Consider the following 14583-nt stretch of genomic DNA (forward strand, 5'->3'; position numbering starts at 1 on the left):
CTGCATTTTTGCCACCTAACCTTACCCATAAAAGTGGCCTAAAAGAAAGCTGGAGAGGGACTCTATCAGGGAGTGTAGCCATGTAACCAGGAATAATGGCTTTGAACAAATGGAGGGGAGGTTTAGATCAGATGTGACGTGAGGAAGAAATTCTTCACTCACAGCACAAAGTGCACATGGGAATTAACGCTGAAGATACACCTTGCTTCCATTCTTTTCTGCAAAGAACAGAATGAAATTACCTAATAAACAGTGTTAAAAAATAAACCCAGGGCACAGGACAGGAGGTGCAGGGCAGTCCCTGTCACCGAGGGGCCGCTTTTCTCTCTGCCAAGCCAAATGGCCTGGGGAAGCCAGCTTCAGAAAAGGGACCCTCAGCCCCCTCAACCCTCCTCCTTCTTCCACCTGATGGCATCTTCCAGGCTGCTCCTAACACAGCCACCCAAATTTGGCCACGCATGGGCCACTCCATCACAGAGGCTTGCTGCAGTCATGGTATCCACCACTGCCCCGCCTTTGCCACGGGCCCTATAAAAGCAGACCCCTGCGGCTGGCCCACCATTTGCTGAGCTTCCAGGCACTCTGACAGCCAGATTGCGTGGCAGGAAGAAGTGCAGGAGCAGCAAGGCGAGCGGCAGGCCTCCTCGGTGTGGGCGGACAGTGATGCAGTCCAAGGAAGCACTGCGCAGGAATGCACCTAGCGAGAAGGAGACGTGTCATGGGTGGAGGGACAGCACCCAAGGCACAAAAGACAACAGTGCCCACGGGACCTCCGGCACGCAGCCCACAGACATGTACAAGCGGTACCATTGGCACCGCAACGATGTGGGGAACAGGCCAGCCCCTGAGATACCCAGCGACAGGGGGGCTGGGACTCCCACGGCATGTCTTTGCTCTCTGCCATCAGAAAGCACCAACAGTGTCCAGGAGTGCCCAGCTGGCTCCCTACTCCTCGTCGCAGTGGTCCATTCCAAGCATTAGCTTGGAACCATCAGACTCCATGGACATCCCACAGGCTTACCTGCAAGATGTCCTGGCAATAAACCACTCTGTTGCCGATTCTCAGGGGTTGTGTGAGTGCTTTTTTCCCATCCAGCAGCCCTTGTGCGAGAGGCACCATCCCTTCTGCACAGAGCCTCGAGGAAGAGCACAAGAGAGGATCCAGCTTCTTTGGGCTGCTGCGCTGGGGTGACAGGAGGAGACCCCGAAGGCCACCATGCATTCGTGCAAATAGATTGAGGGGTGAAAATAGTAGTGTGTGAGCTATGATAGGGGGCTAATTTCTTATACGAGGAGTGAGTGTCTATAGCCGAGTAATTGGTAATGACAGACGTGGAGAAGGCTGAGATACTCAACAACATCTTTGCCTCCATCTGCATTGGCAGATGGGCTCCCCAAGTCTTTCATTTCCCTCAACCCATAGTTGGAGGCTGGGGGAGCAAAGTCCCACACACTCTAAGTGACGAGCAGGTTCGAGACCACCAGATGAATCTAAACAGGTACAGGTCTGCAGGACCCAATGACCCAAGGTCCTGAGGGAACTGGCTGTTGTTCATCTCTCCTCTGGGTACTCTGCCTCTTACTACTTACCATTTTAGCAAGGAAGCTACCGTAGAGAGTACTAGTGAGCCTGCATAAAAGTGGCCTAAAAGAAAGCTGAAAAGGGACTGTATCGGGGAGTGTACAAACGGAACCAGGAATAATGGCTTTGAACAAATAGAGGGGACATTTAGATAAGATGTGATGTGAGGAAGAAATTCTTCACTTGGTTTAGTGTAAGCACTGTTCTGCAACAATTCAGACATCAGTGTGTTACCGACCTTATTCTTATCCTAAATTCAAAGCACAGCACCCTACCAGCTTCTAGGAGGAAAATTACCTCTACCCTAGCCAAAACCAGGACACACCACAGCACATGGTAGGGAACACCCCTTTGGCCAGTTGGGGTCACCTGTCCTGCTTCCGTCTCCTCCCAGCTCCTGCTGCAGCCCCAGCCTCCTCGCTGGCAGGGCAGCGTGAGAAGCTGAACAGTCCTTTATTCAGTGTTGAGTACTGCTCTGCAACAGTTACAGCAAGTAGGAGACATCTCCTGTGAGAAAGAGCAGCCAGGCACTGGGACGGGCTGCCCAGGGAGGTGGCGGAGTCACCGTCCCTGGGGGTGCTCAAGGAGAGGCTGGACGTGGTGCTTGGGGACACGGTGTAGGGGGTGACAGTGGTGGCAGGAGGGTGGTTGGAGCAGACGACCTTGTAGATCTCTTCCAACCTTAAGGATTCCACAAGCCCGTTAACAGCCGCCCCCCGCGGCAGGGGACGCCCCCTCCCTCCGCCACCGCCGCCGCCACCGCCGCCACCACCGCCGCCGCCACAGCCTCGGCGCATGCGCGCGGCCGCCACCGCCTCCTCCTCGGCGGCTGCGCGCTGCCTTCTCCCCCCAGACAAGATGGCGGCGGGGAGGTCCGCGCGGGGAGCCGAGTGAGGCGGGCGGCCGGCAGCCCCCCGCCGCCGAGCAGGGCAGCGGCCGCCCGGCCCCGCGCCCCGTATGCGCGGCCGCCGCCGCTCCGCTCCGCTCCTCCCTCTCAGCCCCCTGCGGGGTCCCCGGCAGCGGCGGTGGAGGTGGAGGTGGAGCGGTCGTCGGCGGAGCTGCGGGCGGGCGGGGAGAGCGAGGCGGGCGCAGGTGAGTGACCCGGGGCGGGCGGGCGCTGCCCGGCGGGGGGGAGCCCGGCGGGGCTGCCTCAGCCCCGGCCAAGGGTGTTGAGGAGCCCGGCGGCAGCCTGCGAGGCTCGGAGAGCGTCGGCGGAGCTCGAAAGTGGTGGTTGGTGGGGGCTGCTGCTGCTCCGCTGCCTCCCGCCAGCGCGAGGAGTTGGGCGAGGGCTGGGTGTGCACAGGTGTGCCCGGCGGAGCATCGCCCTGCTGGGGTCCCGCCAGCCGGGGCTGCCCCTCGGAGCTGCGAAGGGATCCGGCTCCTCACGGGCTTGGCGTTGGTGTGGATGTCGGGCTCGCCGTGGCACCGAGGAGGAGCGGAGAGGTGAAGGGGCAGCTGCGCCCAGCAGCGTGGCTGGGTGGTGTCCTGTGGCACTGGGAGGATGAGCCTTTTTTGGTGAAGTTGTCGTAGAAACTTTCCAAAACAAACAAAAAAAAGACTAAAAATCTCCACAAGTTGATTTCATGTGCTTCTACCAGTTACAAAATGCACAAGAGGTCGTTTTCCTACGCACCAGTGAAGAAGCACAGGTTTGAGAGCTTTCCTTCAGGAGGTTGAAACCGAATTGATGTGACTGAAGTTTTCTTAAGAATATTGCAAAAGTCGAGTAAGATTTGGTCACTAATTGAAAGGGAAAACAGCTTTTTTCCTCTTCAGGTGCTGTAGTCTTTTAAACTGTGTTTGAAAAACAATGTGTGCTAAATGGTTTCATCCAGTCTTTAAGAAGGCTAACGTGCCTTCCGTGCTAAAGTGAGTGCCATGAGATCATTGTTATGCTTCAGCTTCAACTTCCTCAGTATGTTTCTTTTCCTCTGGTTATGCTGAGGACTATTTATAGGATAGCTCTGCCCTGCAAAAAGACCTTGCAGTCGCAAGTACTTGCTCTCCACTGAAGCATTAGGTTCCTAAACAAATATAAATGTATATAACTTGGTAAAAGGTTTCTATACTAAATGGTATAATGAAAGAAACAACCCAAAACTGTGGTAATCCAAATGGTGATGTACTTGATGTTTTTTTCTTACTTCTGAATGTTACAATACCAAACACTATTGAGCGTATGAATAGGTATTAGGAAATGCAATGAAATGCGTGGTCAAGTACATGAAGTTCAGATACCCAGGCATCTGTTAGACAAAATGTTTGTTGGGTAAACCAACATCACAGTTCCAGTTTCTTAAGAGTACCAGACAGTCATGCCATCAGCAATGTGCTGTGCTACTGGGTGCAGAGAGTTTCAGGTTCTTCATGTAGATCAGTGTTGAAGTGAAATCAATAATTATTGGCCTCAACAAGCATTTTATTTTGCATTTACAGTACAGTGTGAATGCTTTCAAAAATATGTATGCATTTGTGTGTGTATATATTTACTCTCGATGGAGACTTACAGATTTGTAGAACTTTCTTAGGTCTAGATGCCTTTGTTGGTAAGGGAATTATGTCCTATTACCATGTTGAAAACTAAACAGAATAATAATAAAACTTAATCCTACAGTGATCAAGAGGAGATTTTTGATTTAACAAACTTTATTTTGCCTGGACTCTGAAAATTCTTACTTTAAGATTTTTTTTTTTTTTAAAGTTTAAGAACTAGTTTGGGCTGTGCTGTAGCAGTTAACTTTTCTTGTTTCAGGTAGTTCAGTAACAAGAAATAGAATTATTCACGTAGGTGTTACATTTGCTTTTTGAAATTTTGTATGGTTGCAAGTTGTGAAACATTCTCCACTGCATTGTTAACTTGGACAGTAGAAAGCAGCGTATCCTTTCTCTGCATAAAATTACAGTGTTTTCACAATATCATTTTAGTAACTTGTATGATAGTGACTGAGTGGGCAGTGGGTAAGTTGACTGAAGTTAGGTAGCTAAACGGCTTGGTGAACAAAACGTTCATTACTAACCTTTCATGTCTTTATGAGACTGCCAATAGTACTAATGTTAAAAGAAAAAAAAGTATCATAGGATTACTTTAAGAGTTTAGCTTTCAATGAAGTCTTAGGTTTAAGTTTAAAAATGCAGCGTGACTGAATGAGTTTGCAAGGACTGTGCTGGGAAATGTACTCCTGTAGTGGTAAATGATTTTTTGATGGATCTTCTAGTAATTTGCTGTTCAAATTTGTATTATTTTAGCCATCCACTTACTTCCAGTCTTAGCAAAGTAAAGGCTTTATTCTCTAAGCTTTGACCCCCTGATTCCCATACCCACCTTCTAATGATCTGATATTTAATACTGTTGGGGTTTTGATCCTAATTAGCATGAATTACAACTACAGTTATGAGTTTGCTCAGAAACCGTTAAAAGAACTTGTGATGTTGATTTCTTAAGTAACTTATATTGTACTCTTCTTAAATGTTGCTTGTTGGGTGATAACCACTCGGTGGAAGTTTGCATTTTTACTACTAGGTATAGCTGGAGAACTCACTGGAAACAACAGAGGTCTATATTCAGTGGGGATGCTGTTTTTCGAAGAAGCTTATGGGAAGGGCAATCTGAATTCACTGCCGTAAATGAATAGGGTTCTGTGGGCATGTTCCTTTGTGTCTTTGTTACTGCTTTAGTATCAGTTATCATTAGTGCAAATGTGAACACTTTGAGACTGGAGGGGGTCTGTTTTGCCTTTACATTGTGGAGTTTCAGATAGTGAGAAGTAAAATTCAATAAACAAGATTTTTTTTGAATTAATACAATTGTGCTAGCATAGGTTGACTTCTTTATGGAAATGGCAAACTAAATAATTAAAATTTGAGCATGGATAGCATTTTGAGGCGTATTAAGTGTAGTGTTATTCCTCGGGTATGCCTTTAAATCACAAATAAATATAATGTTAATCTTTCAAAGAAAACACCTTGCTTGGTTAGACCTCGTAATTCAGAATAAAAAGAACTTAGGCGTGTGTGAAATAGTGCAATAACGTCTTTCTTGATACCGTGATTTTTTTTTTTTAAGGTAGGAGCTTTTTACTCTTGACGCAAAGCATCACTCAAGGCTTAGTTCATGAGATTGTTTGTGTGAAAGTTGCACACTTTTTCTGGAAATTGGATATCAGTAGAAAGCTTTTTCTTACAGAAGTTGTCACAGTCAATGCTGTCAGCGTTGATTGCTTTAAATAGATTCTGCGAGGTGCTGAGTATCCCAAAACTGAATTTGGCTGTTAACAGATCGGCCTTTCTGTGGTAACTGGCATGTGGGGAGAACTGGAAGGAAACTAGGACTTCTCATTGTTGTCTGACAAGAGTGCAAAGAAATCATGAAAGCATAAATTGTGTGAGTTGGCTCTCCCTTTATTAATGGAAAAAGGTTCTCAGGATCACATGAGCGTTTTCTCTTCTCTAACACCCTTGCTATGGAGATCCTGTATTGCTGCTGTTCTTCCTCTTAAAGGGCTTCAGCTAAAAATCAGTTCAGAGGTATGCAATGCTCTTCTTACACACACATATATATAATGTTATTATTTAAGGTATATGAGTACGTCTAAAAATTCCAGGTTCCCATGTGCAACACAGAAATTCAGTTACTTTATCTACAAATGCCTTCTCTCACTCATTGTTCTCTCACTTTAACCTGAATGAGTCATACATTGTTTTATGACTTGTTCATGCTTTGCAACTATTTTTTGGAGTACGATATTCAACTTTTTTGATATGTTATAAACTGAAATTCAATTGATCAATGGGAATCATTGCCCTTCAGCCCCTCTGGCTTGTTTTGTTACAGGTTCTGCTGGAGTTTGCATTTGAATTGCAAACTTCCTGTTTCGGTAGTGGAATGACTTCTCAGGCATTTAAATAATTTTATTAGACAGAAAGCATGTCAGGATGGGACTTACAGCTGTCACTGCATACACTGAAATGGATTCCTTCTCCATGTTTTGTTTGCCTCAAGACATGTGATTTCATGTTACAGAGGAGTATTTTTCCTAATTGATACCAGGGAATGTGGAAAAGGAAATTACAGTATAAATAAAAATATGATGTGGACTGTCTGGTCAAGTGAACAAGAAATGAGGTTCAAACATGGTGGTGAAAATCGGATGTACTCTAATATTAAATGTGTCCATATAGCTTTAGTGGAAGTTACCCGTCAGGTTTGTCTTTGATTTACATTTTGTTTGACAAAAGTATCGTGAACCTCTGGTCACTGACTTTATACCTGGATAAATACAGCAGAGGAGATCTGAATCCAGGTTGGTGCCTTTATTATCCTTGGATAAATAGAGTAATCTTCGGAGTATAGGAACAGGTATTATCCCTGCAGTAAATGGGCAATCTGTGGTATGATAGGACAAAAAATGTTACTGCTTCGGAATTGTTACTAGGAGGCTGCCCAACCCAAGGAGACTTAGGCAGCGTGGTTTTGTGTTGTAATTATTTCCTAGAAGTAGAGGGGTATTAATGAAAACAAGGAAATACATACAGCGCGTAGCCAGCAGAGACTGCTGTTGTTGTGAAGTGTTTCTCATTTGGGGTTTTTACAACTAACCGTTCCCCATAAGCAGTCTTTGTAATAAACCTGTGGCCTTCTCTATTAGAATAGCTGATGGAGTGCTCTTCTCTGTAATTCAGCGACTGTAATGAGGGTTGTCCTGCGTGCTGTAGGTAGCTGTTACAGCACTGTGGGTGTGAAGTTCTTGCTTAGTGTCTTATCTTGCAGCTGATCGCCGTCCTCAGAAGGGATTTGCCAAGCTTGTGCAGTTTGTGAGTAATGTTACTTATGCCAGTTGTGCATGCGTGTGGAGGAAAATATAACAAGAGCTGTTGCTGGTAAAAGCAGTTATGTTGTAGCTAAGAGGATCCGAGGAGTGTGTCGGCAAAGTCACACTGAATAACTGAGGTGGGTGTACAGCTGTACCTGTGTTTCAGGGCTTGTGTTTGGCTTAGTCTCCGCAGACCAAATGGCACAGTTCAACAGCAAATGCTGCTGCTCCTTATAAGAGGACTACAGAATGCAATGGCTGTTTTCACAGTGCTTGGGCTTTGTGTTAGGGAATAGGATAACCCCTTTTCATTGGAAGTCCTAGTGTACAGCTAACATTCATGTACATTTGAGGGTGTGTGAGGCATGTCTTGGGAAATAAATTGACCATGTTGGTACCTGCTTACTGGCATTGGAATTTAGTTGTGTAAGAACCAGTCATGTTACTCGTTATCCTAACAGATACTTTAATGATCAAGGCTAGTAATAATGCGATGCAATGACCACTTCTGTTTTATTTGAATGGTAATGGGAGCATTGAAAAATTCACTTATCAATAATTTAAACGTTAAAAGTGTTTCTGTATTTAAAAAATTCTGGAGTCAAAAATGCCCAATTTCTTTCCTATAATAATGCAATTCGTTCCTCATTGGCTTGAGCCATCCATGAAGAGGTTGTTAGAAAGCAGAATAGCTTTGTTTAACCTCCAGAGGAGTTACTTGGACCTTCTTCTCCATTACTTTGTGCATGTACTTTGGGATAGTGTAAGGCTCATTGGACTGGGGAACATGACTTAGGTTTTAAGGTGGAGCAAAATAGTTTGATCAAACAAGTTCAGATACTCGCTAAGTTGTTTTATGTGTCTATAGTATCTGAATGAAAATGCTGAGCTCATCAGCTGTTCTTGGTGATGGTAGTGTTGGCATTATAGATTTAAGTTCAGATGTGAGACTTGCAGAGAACTTCCACTTTGCCTCAAGTTGCTGACATCTTCGTGTCTATTTATCTTGGTTTGTGCTAATCAGATTAAATATCTTTTTCCTTTTTTTTTTTTTTTTTCAATTAGTTGTTTTCAAAAGACCATGCTAATATCAGATGCATTTGGAAAACATAGTTGAAAACACTTTTTCTAGTTGTGAAGTCTTCTGGCACTGATATTGGTGTTTACCATTCAGTAAAGATTAAATAAATGCAGCTTAGTTAAATTGTAGAATTCTAGCATCTTGTTCTGAAGACCAGCGGTTTAGCAGGCTTTCATTTGTGAAGTTTTTGTGCAGCTAAATGCTGAATTCTGGTTTACAAAGCTCTGAAGCATTGTCAGAAGGCTACTTAATGCTTTGCAGAGGCCTAAAGAAGTGGATGACCTTCAAAATATCCTTGCCTGCATAGTTAAAAAAAAGTCTTCACACCAGATGCCAGATTATCTACAGTAGACTTTGTAGTACCATGTTGCAATCTATTTTTTTTTTGAAAATGCCGGTGATTTTATCTTTTTGCTATTCAGTGAAAGCTGCAACTACATAGGAAGGTACTTCATTTTCATAAGAAAGAGAAATCAACATCCATTCTGAAAGAAGTTCATATTCTATCAGTTTTGCTGTCGTCCTCTTCCAGCTTAACGCTTGCCTCGGGAAGGAGTTCTCTCTACCTCGTGTTCAGAGGTTCAAGCAGAAAATTCCCATTTATGATGTGCGAAGCATATAAATCATAAAGGGTGAAGTAGGTGTGATCTTCTCGTATTGTAGTAGTTTTGAACCAGAACTTTCTGATGTTCTTTTTTATTTCTAGAATTCAGCTTTGTTTTTCACTTCAGGGGGGAGGGGGATGGATGGGACAGGTTTAGGTATCTGAATTAGACACTCCACAAAGGAAACACTGTGCATGCCTTGAATAACTCCAGGATTTCTGGAGTTAAATGCCTGCCTTGTCTCAGTGAGTTTGTTTGCAGCTTCTTATTTTCTGCTCAGAAAGATCTGTATTCAAGATCTCTTTCTAAGCTGTTTCCCACAGAATTCCCAAACCAAGGGCTCGTGTAAAGTCTTCTTGATTAGTCTATATTAGTCATTAGTGGCTTGGATGGGGAATGAGTTAAATTGTTGGCTGTCAGCAAGTGCTGTATATGGGAATCTAGACCACCAATAACAACAGGAAAAAGAGTGCTGATGATGTTAGAAATTGTTTATTTAAAATTGGCATTAGTAGCCTCCTTGTCAGCAGTTCTGGAGTAAAAGCTCTTTGTGCCAGTAACCTTGACAGTACAACTGCCACCTGCCATTGCTGAAAAGACAGTGTCAGTAGGCAGTGCTGAGACTCATGACAGTCCGAGGCTAGCAGAATCTACTTCTTGGCTGTGTTCCTCCCCATGTTGTTGCTTTTTAATGCAAAGCTAAACTGATTTTTTTTTTCATTACACAATATAACAGTTTGTTTACACACTTTTAAATCAACACTGAAGTCAAGCACAACTCTGAATACTTCCAGTTCCCATATAGATTTAAAAGAAACAAACAAAAAAACTCTTGTTAGCAGCCTTCATCATTCCCCCTATTTCAGCAGAATTACTGTTGGGATTTTGTTTCCTAGTATCCAAATCATTCAACTACAAGCCTTTCATTGTTTAAGACTCTAATTCTAGCCCAATGTAGTAGAGTGGTAACTCAAACTTATGTGAAATTACTATTTTCATAAGTGCAAGAGAAAAACATGGTTCCTGCCCTTCACCCTACCATTTGTCTACATTTTGGATTTTGCTATTGTTATTTGCAAGGAAAACCACAGGTTTAACTTAAAAATACAAGCTTATGTTATTGGCCACCGTGACATTTTTCTCCTTTTGATTCTGAATATAGTTTGCTTATTGTTATGTATGTTCATGACTTCAAGTTCCATATACTGAACATGACTGAGGGTAGAAGTGCCAAAATAGGTAAAGGTACTGAATTCACATGTTTAAGTCTCCAAATGTTCAGAATGAGCTCCAGAGACTTTTGAGATCTGGATTCAGCTTGAAATCAGTGAAACGATTCTAATTCATTACGTGTTGTGTGTTTTTTTTTCCTCACTTGAATGTTATTCTGATTATAATTGTATCCAGGCCGCCAGGGAACACAGAATCTGCCTGAGTACTAGCTCTTACATGAATGCAGTTAATATATTTCTGTCTTGCTTAAAGTATCCTTCAAAGTTTAACATGTACACTGTAAATCTGTGTCCTTGCTTTCAGTTAGACTCAGTCCACTGTTGTGTTAATGTATGCAACTGCAATCCGGTAGCCAGAATATTATGAGAGTTCTTTTTAGTTAATATAAGACTAATAGGATGTTTGAACTGGCATGGAATTAGGTCTCTGACAAAAGGTTTAGATGCCAGTCTAAGTGATGGCTTGCTAATTAAATGTCTAAATGTCTTTGTTAAGACCTTGAGAACTAGACTTGATTCATAAAGCTTTTTCCAAAAAATGTTTCAAGTGCTAGAAGCTGAAAAGAGTGAATTGAATGGAAAAAGAGACCTTGTCTTTCTCTAAAACCAATGGATTTGTGTATTGCTTTATTTGCATGAAAAAGTAGTTTTCTGTACATGACTGTCTTTATACTGTTCCAAGTCTCTCTCTCAATTTTACTTGTAAGCACGATGTCCAGATCTCTTCTTCACAAGTGAAATTGTGCCTTCAATGATACAAAGGTAGTGAAGAGTCCATGTGACAGTCTAGTGTGCATGCAGCAAGGAAGACACGAAACAGCTGTAACAACAAAGACTGGTTGTAATTTGCTATAATGATTACTTTTAAGATAATTCTGATATTTTGGAATGCTGTATCTAACTCCAGTAGGTAATAATTGAAGAGCATCTGCCTTCAATGTGCTGGTTTGCGTTTGCTTTCTGCCAGTGTATTAATTCTTACCTTTAAAGTCAACTCCTCTGAGCGTAGATAGCATAGGAACATACAAGTTTGTTCTTTGCTTGGTGAGGATTCTGTTCCTTGAAAACCTTCTGACTTGCAAGTGTTGGAGATCTTTACAAAGGCAAGGAATTGTCCGCCTAGACAGTTTGCCTACAAATCTACTTATTGAAGGAGAATTGCCTTAGTTCATTCAACTCGCATTCTTTACCAGTGGTGTAATAAGTTTAAACATGGATGGATGGTGCTTTCTGTCATTCTTGCTGCTGCACTCCGTTTCTCAAGTTATTATGTAATTATCTTGCAGGAATCTCTAGAAGCCCTTTAAACATCAGAGTTGCTCTGTGATGGGCAGACATCACATCCATAAAGACAGGACTCCTTTCTGAAGCAACAACGCTGCTCCCAGCCTTTGATGTGGAATGTTACTGTGCATGTAATCTGGGAAATAAGGTTTTCATGAAGCTCACTACTAGCATTTGCTAACATTTACTCTTTGAGAGATGAAAGGCAAGAAATGGTAAATAAAAACATCAGGAGAGCATCTGCCAGGTGTAGACTACGAGGCCGATGTGCTGGTAGCTCAGTTGCCTTTTAGTGAAGCTGTACGGCACAGCCTTTCATCAAAGTGCTTGGACCTGATGGATCTGATCATGCTGTGCTGCGTGATGGAAGCCTGGGTGTAACCTTCCAGGTAGAGGGTGCGTGCCCGGGCACGGCAACAGTTCGGGTCAGGTCATTCAGCCAGGTGACTCTCATCACATACCCGTTTGCTCATGAGATGCGTGAGTACCACAGAGCGAACGCTGCATTGAGCTCTTGTTATATGATGTGTTTGCTCACACTATAAGGCAAAAAACTCAGGAAAGTGGAAAAAGTAGGAAGTAAAACTGGGGAGCGTTTCATACGTAGTCTTAGATGAGGACATTTCGATTTCTGCCAGTTGAGTTACTGGAGAAGGGCTTTGGTTTTGTGTTCGTGTGACAGAAGGGATTTTGCCAATGACATGGGATCTCTCCTACTGTTTCATCCGTGTCAGAACAAATAACATCTACTGTGAAGATTTCTTTGCTTTACCACCTGTGATAATTAACTCATGAAATTAACCCCACACAGTGGGAATTCCCTACATTGTGGCAAATGCTTAAAATACATGGGATCTGTATTTAACTTGATTGGTAGGCACTAAGTTTGCATAACTACTTTACTTGGAATTTGTGTGTAGAAACAGTGTCTCCTGTTTGCCAGAGTTTGCTTAGGATTACTCAGTACCAGGTGAATTTAAACTTAATTGATTCGACTTCTAACATTAAAGCAATATAAATTATTTCTAGTAAGGGATTCAGTCTTAGATCAAATATTTAGAACAGCCATTAAAGAGTAATGGATCAACAAAAAACAAATCTATCCTGAGGAGAAAGTTCTGAGTGTCGAATGGTTTTTGTTTTTGTTTTTTTTTTTCTAAATCTCAGCTACTTGGGTTTGGTGTTCTAGCTGACTTGCCTCAGGGATCTTTGAAAATACTTCATTTCCTCAGTGAAAGTTGAAGTATTGGGTTTATATGGTTGGGTAGGGGGGAAAAAAAAAAGGAAAGTGTTCTTCAGTACAGTTACCAATACAGAAAGCTTTTCTAAACATGGTTGTGATGGTTTAAAATTTTCCCTTCCCATGTCTCTGGGGACTTGGAATATGAAATAGAAAGTGTAGCTCAGTAGGGTGGTTTTCCTGTAGCCCAAGGCTTTTGAGAGAGTTGCAATATTATACACCTTAAATGCCAAGTGGTATCGTGGGTTTCTAATATTTAACACATGCATCTTAGGTTTTTCAGTTGAGTAGCTGGTGGCCTTGGCTCCAAGCTGGAGAAGGGAAGCTGGCATTCAAATGTGCGCTCAATCTAGATCAAGGAATTGAAAAACACTCCGGGTTTCCTGGTTTGACAGGCTTAAAAGGGCATTTTCTTCTGTATTATTCCACTGGCGCTTTGTCCTGGACATGGTTGTCAGCCCTTTTCTTCTTCAGTTGCTTTCTCCCAGTACTTTTCTGAAGCAACTTTGTTAGTGGTAAATGTTTAGTAGTGACTGTCTCGAATGCTGTCTCTGTTACTTTGAAGTTGCATGTTGGTTTCCAAGATGAAGAATGGGCCAAAGAAAAGCTAGCTTTGCCCAAGTCCTAACAGTGCAGGTCACTGAGCACTATTGCTGCGTGCATAAATCTTGCTGCTGGAAGCAGCTTGGCTTGTGATGTAACAAATACTTGTTTTGCATTTTTGTCAAATGAACAGGTAGATTAATTTCAGAAAATAACCACACTAGATACTGGGCAGATTAGTCAATGTCTGAACTGACAGACCTTGGGCAGACTGAGTTGCTCATCCCAACTTGAATTTTTGTTCCTTACTGACTGTTCAGCAAGCTGACCCTTCTTTATAAGGAGAAAATGTCTAAAATATTACAGACTCCTCAAATTTTACAAAAACAACCCTGCCCCAAAAAAAAAAAAAAAAAAAAAAAAAAACAGAAGTGAGAAGTCTGATTTTCAACCTCACTCCTGCTACAGAAGTAACGTTTTGAAGAATTCTGGAAGAAAAAGAGAACAATTCCTAGCATCCCCTTCCATACACATCAACACCATAAAGCCCTGTATTTTGAGGTGTCTGTGGATTTTAACTTCAAAACAACAACAAAAAAATAACACTGAACTGTGTGCCAAGAGAATAAAAAAATGTTTAGTATGCCACCAATACACTTGAAGGTTTCTTTTGCAGACAATTCCCAAAGGGAGTGAAACCCAGATTATCCAAGTAAGCATTTTTATGGAGTAAATAATCTGAAGAACACTTCCAAAACAAAAGCTAACCCAAAAATGTGATGTGAATCATTGCATCTGATGATCAGTATGTCCATGAGCAGGAGAACTGTGTGCTGGCTGTGAGTCTCGTGGTGCTTTGTGCTACCTGGAAGCACCAGACCCTTCTGCAGGAGTGCTGCCTCCTGCAGAGCCTCCACATTAACAGAAGTCAGCTAATGGTGAAGCACGGTCTGCATTGGTCCTGAGGAAAAAGAGGGCTTTCTTTCCTGACTTCAACAATCTAAATCTTTGAAGGGTGAGAATTGATTGTAATTGCTGCAACACATTGAGGGTGTGGACGTTGCAAGGAATTACATTCTTGAAGGATCAAATAAATTGTGAACTTCCATGCATTTAAGCCCAGAATGGATCCCTGTGCTGTCTGGTGCGACCCCCCTACACAGAAGCTGCAGAACATTTAAAAATGGTATTTCTTAAATACCTAGT

At 42.7% G+C, this 14583-nt stretch overlaps 1 protein-coding gene across 4 annotated transcripts in view; it reads left to right on the top strand.

Annotated features, from left to right (window-relative positions):
• The window catches only part of APC (APC regulator of WNT signaling pathway), a 100419-nt gene that overhangs the window by 9148 nt on the left and 76688 nt on the right, over nucleotides 1-14583 (top strand). For 3 of the 4 annotated variants that reach the window (XM_084504434.1, XM_084504437.1, XM_084504438.1), the window contains exon 1: nucleotides 2458-2674. The exons of the other annotated variant lie outside the window; for it this stretch is intronic. The gene's annotated coding sequence lies outside the window, so the exon portion shown is untranslated. Of the gene's footprint in view, nucleotides 1-2457; nucleotides 2675-14583 lie in introns of those variants that run through there. 4 annotated transcript variants of the gene reach the window in all.

Source organism: Aythya ferina (genome assembly GCF_964211825.1).
Source record: "Aythya ferina genome assembly, chromosome: Z".
NCBI classification, from domain to species: Eukaryota; Metazoa; Chordata; class Aves; order Anseriformes; family Anatidae; genus Aythya; species Aythya ferina.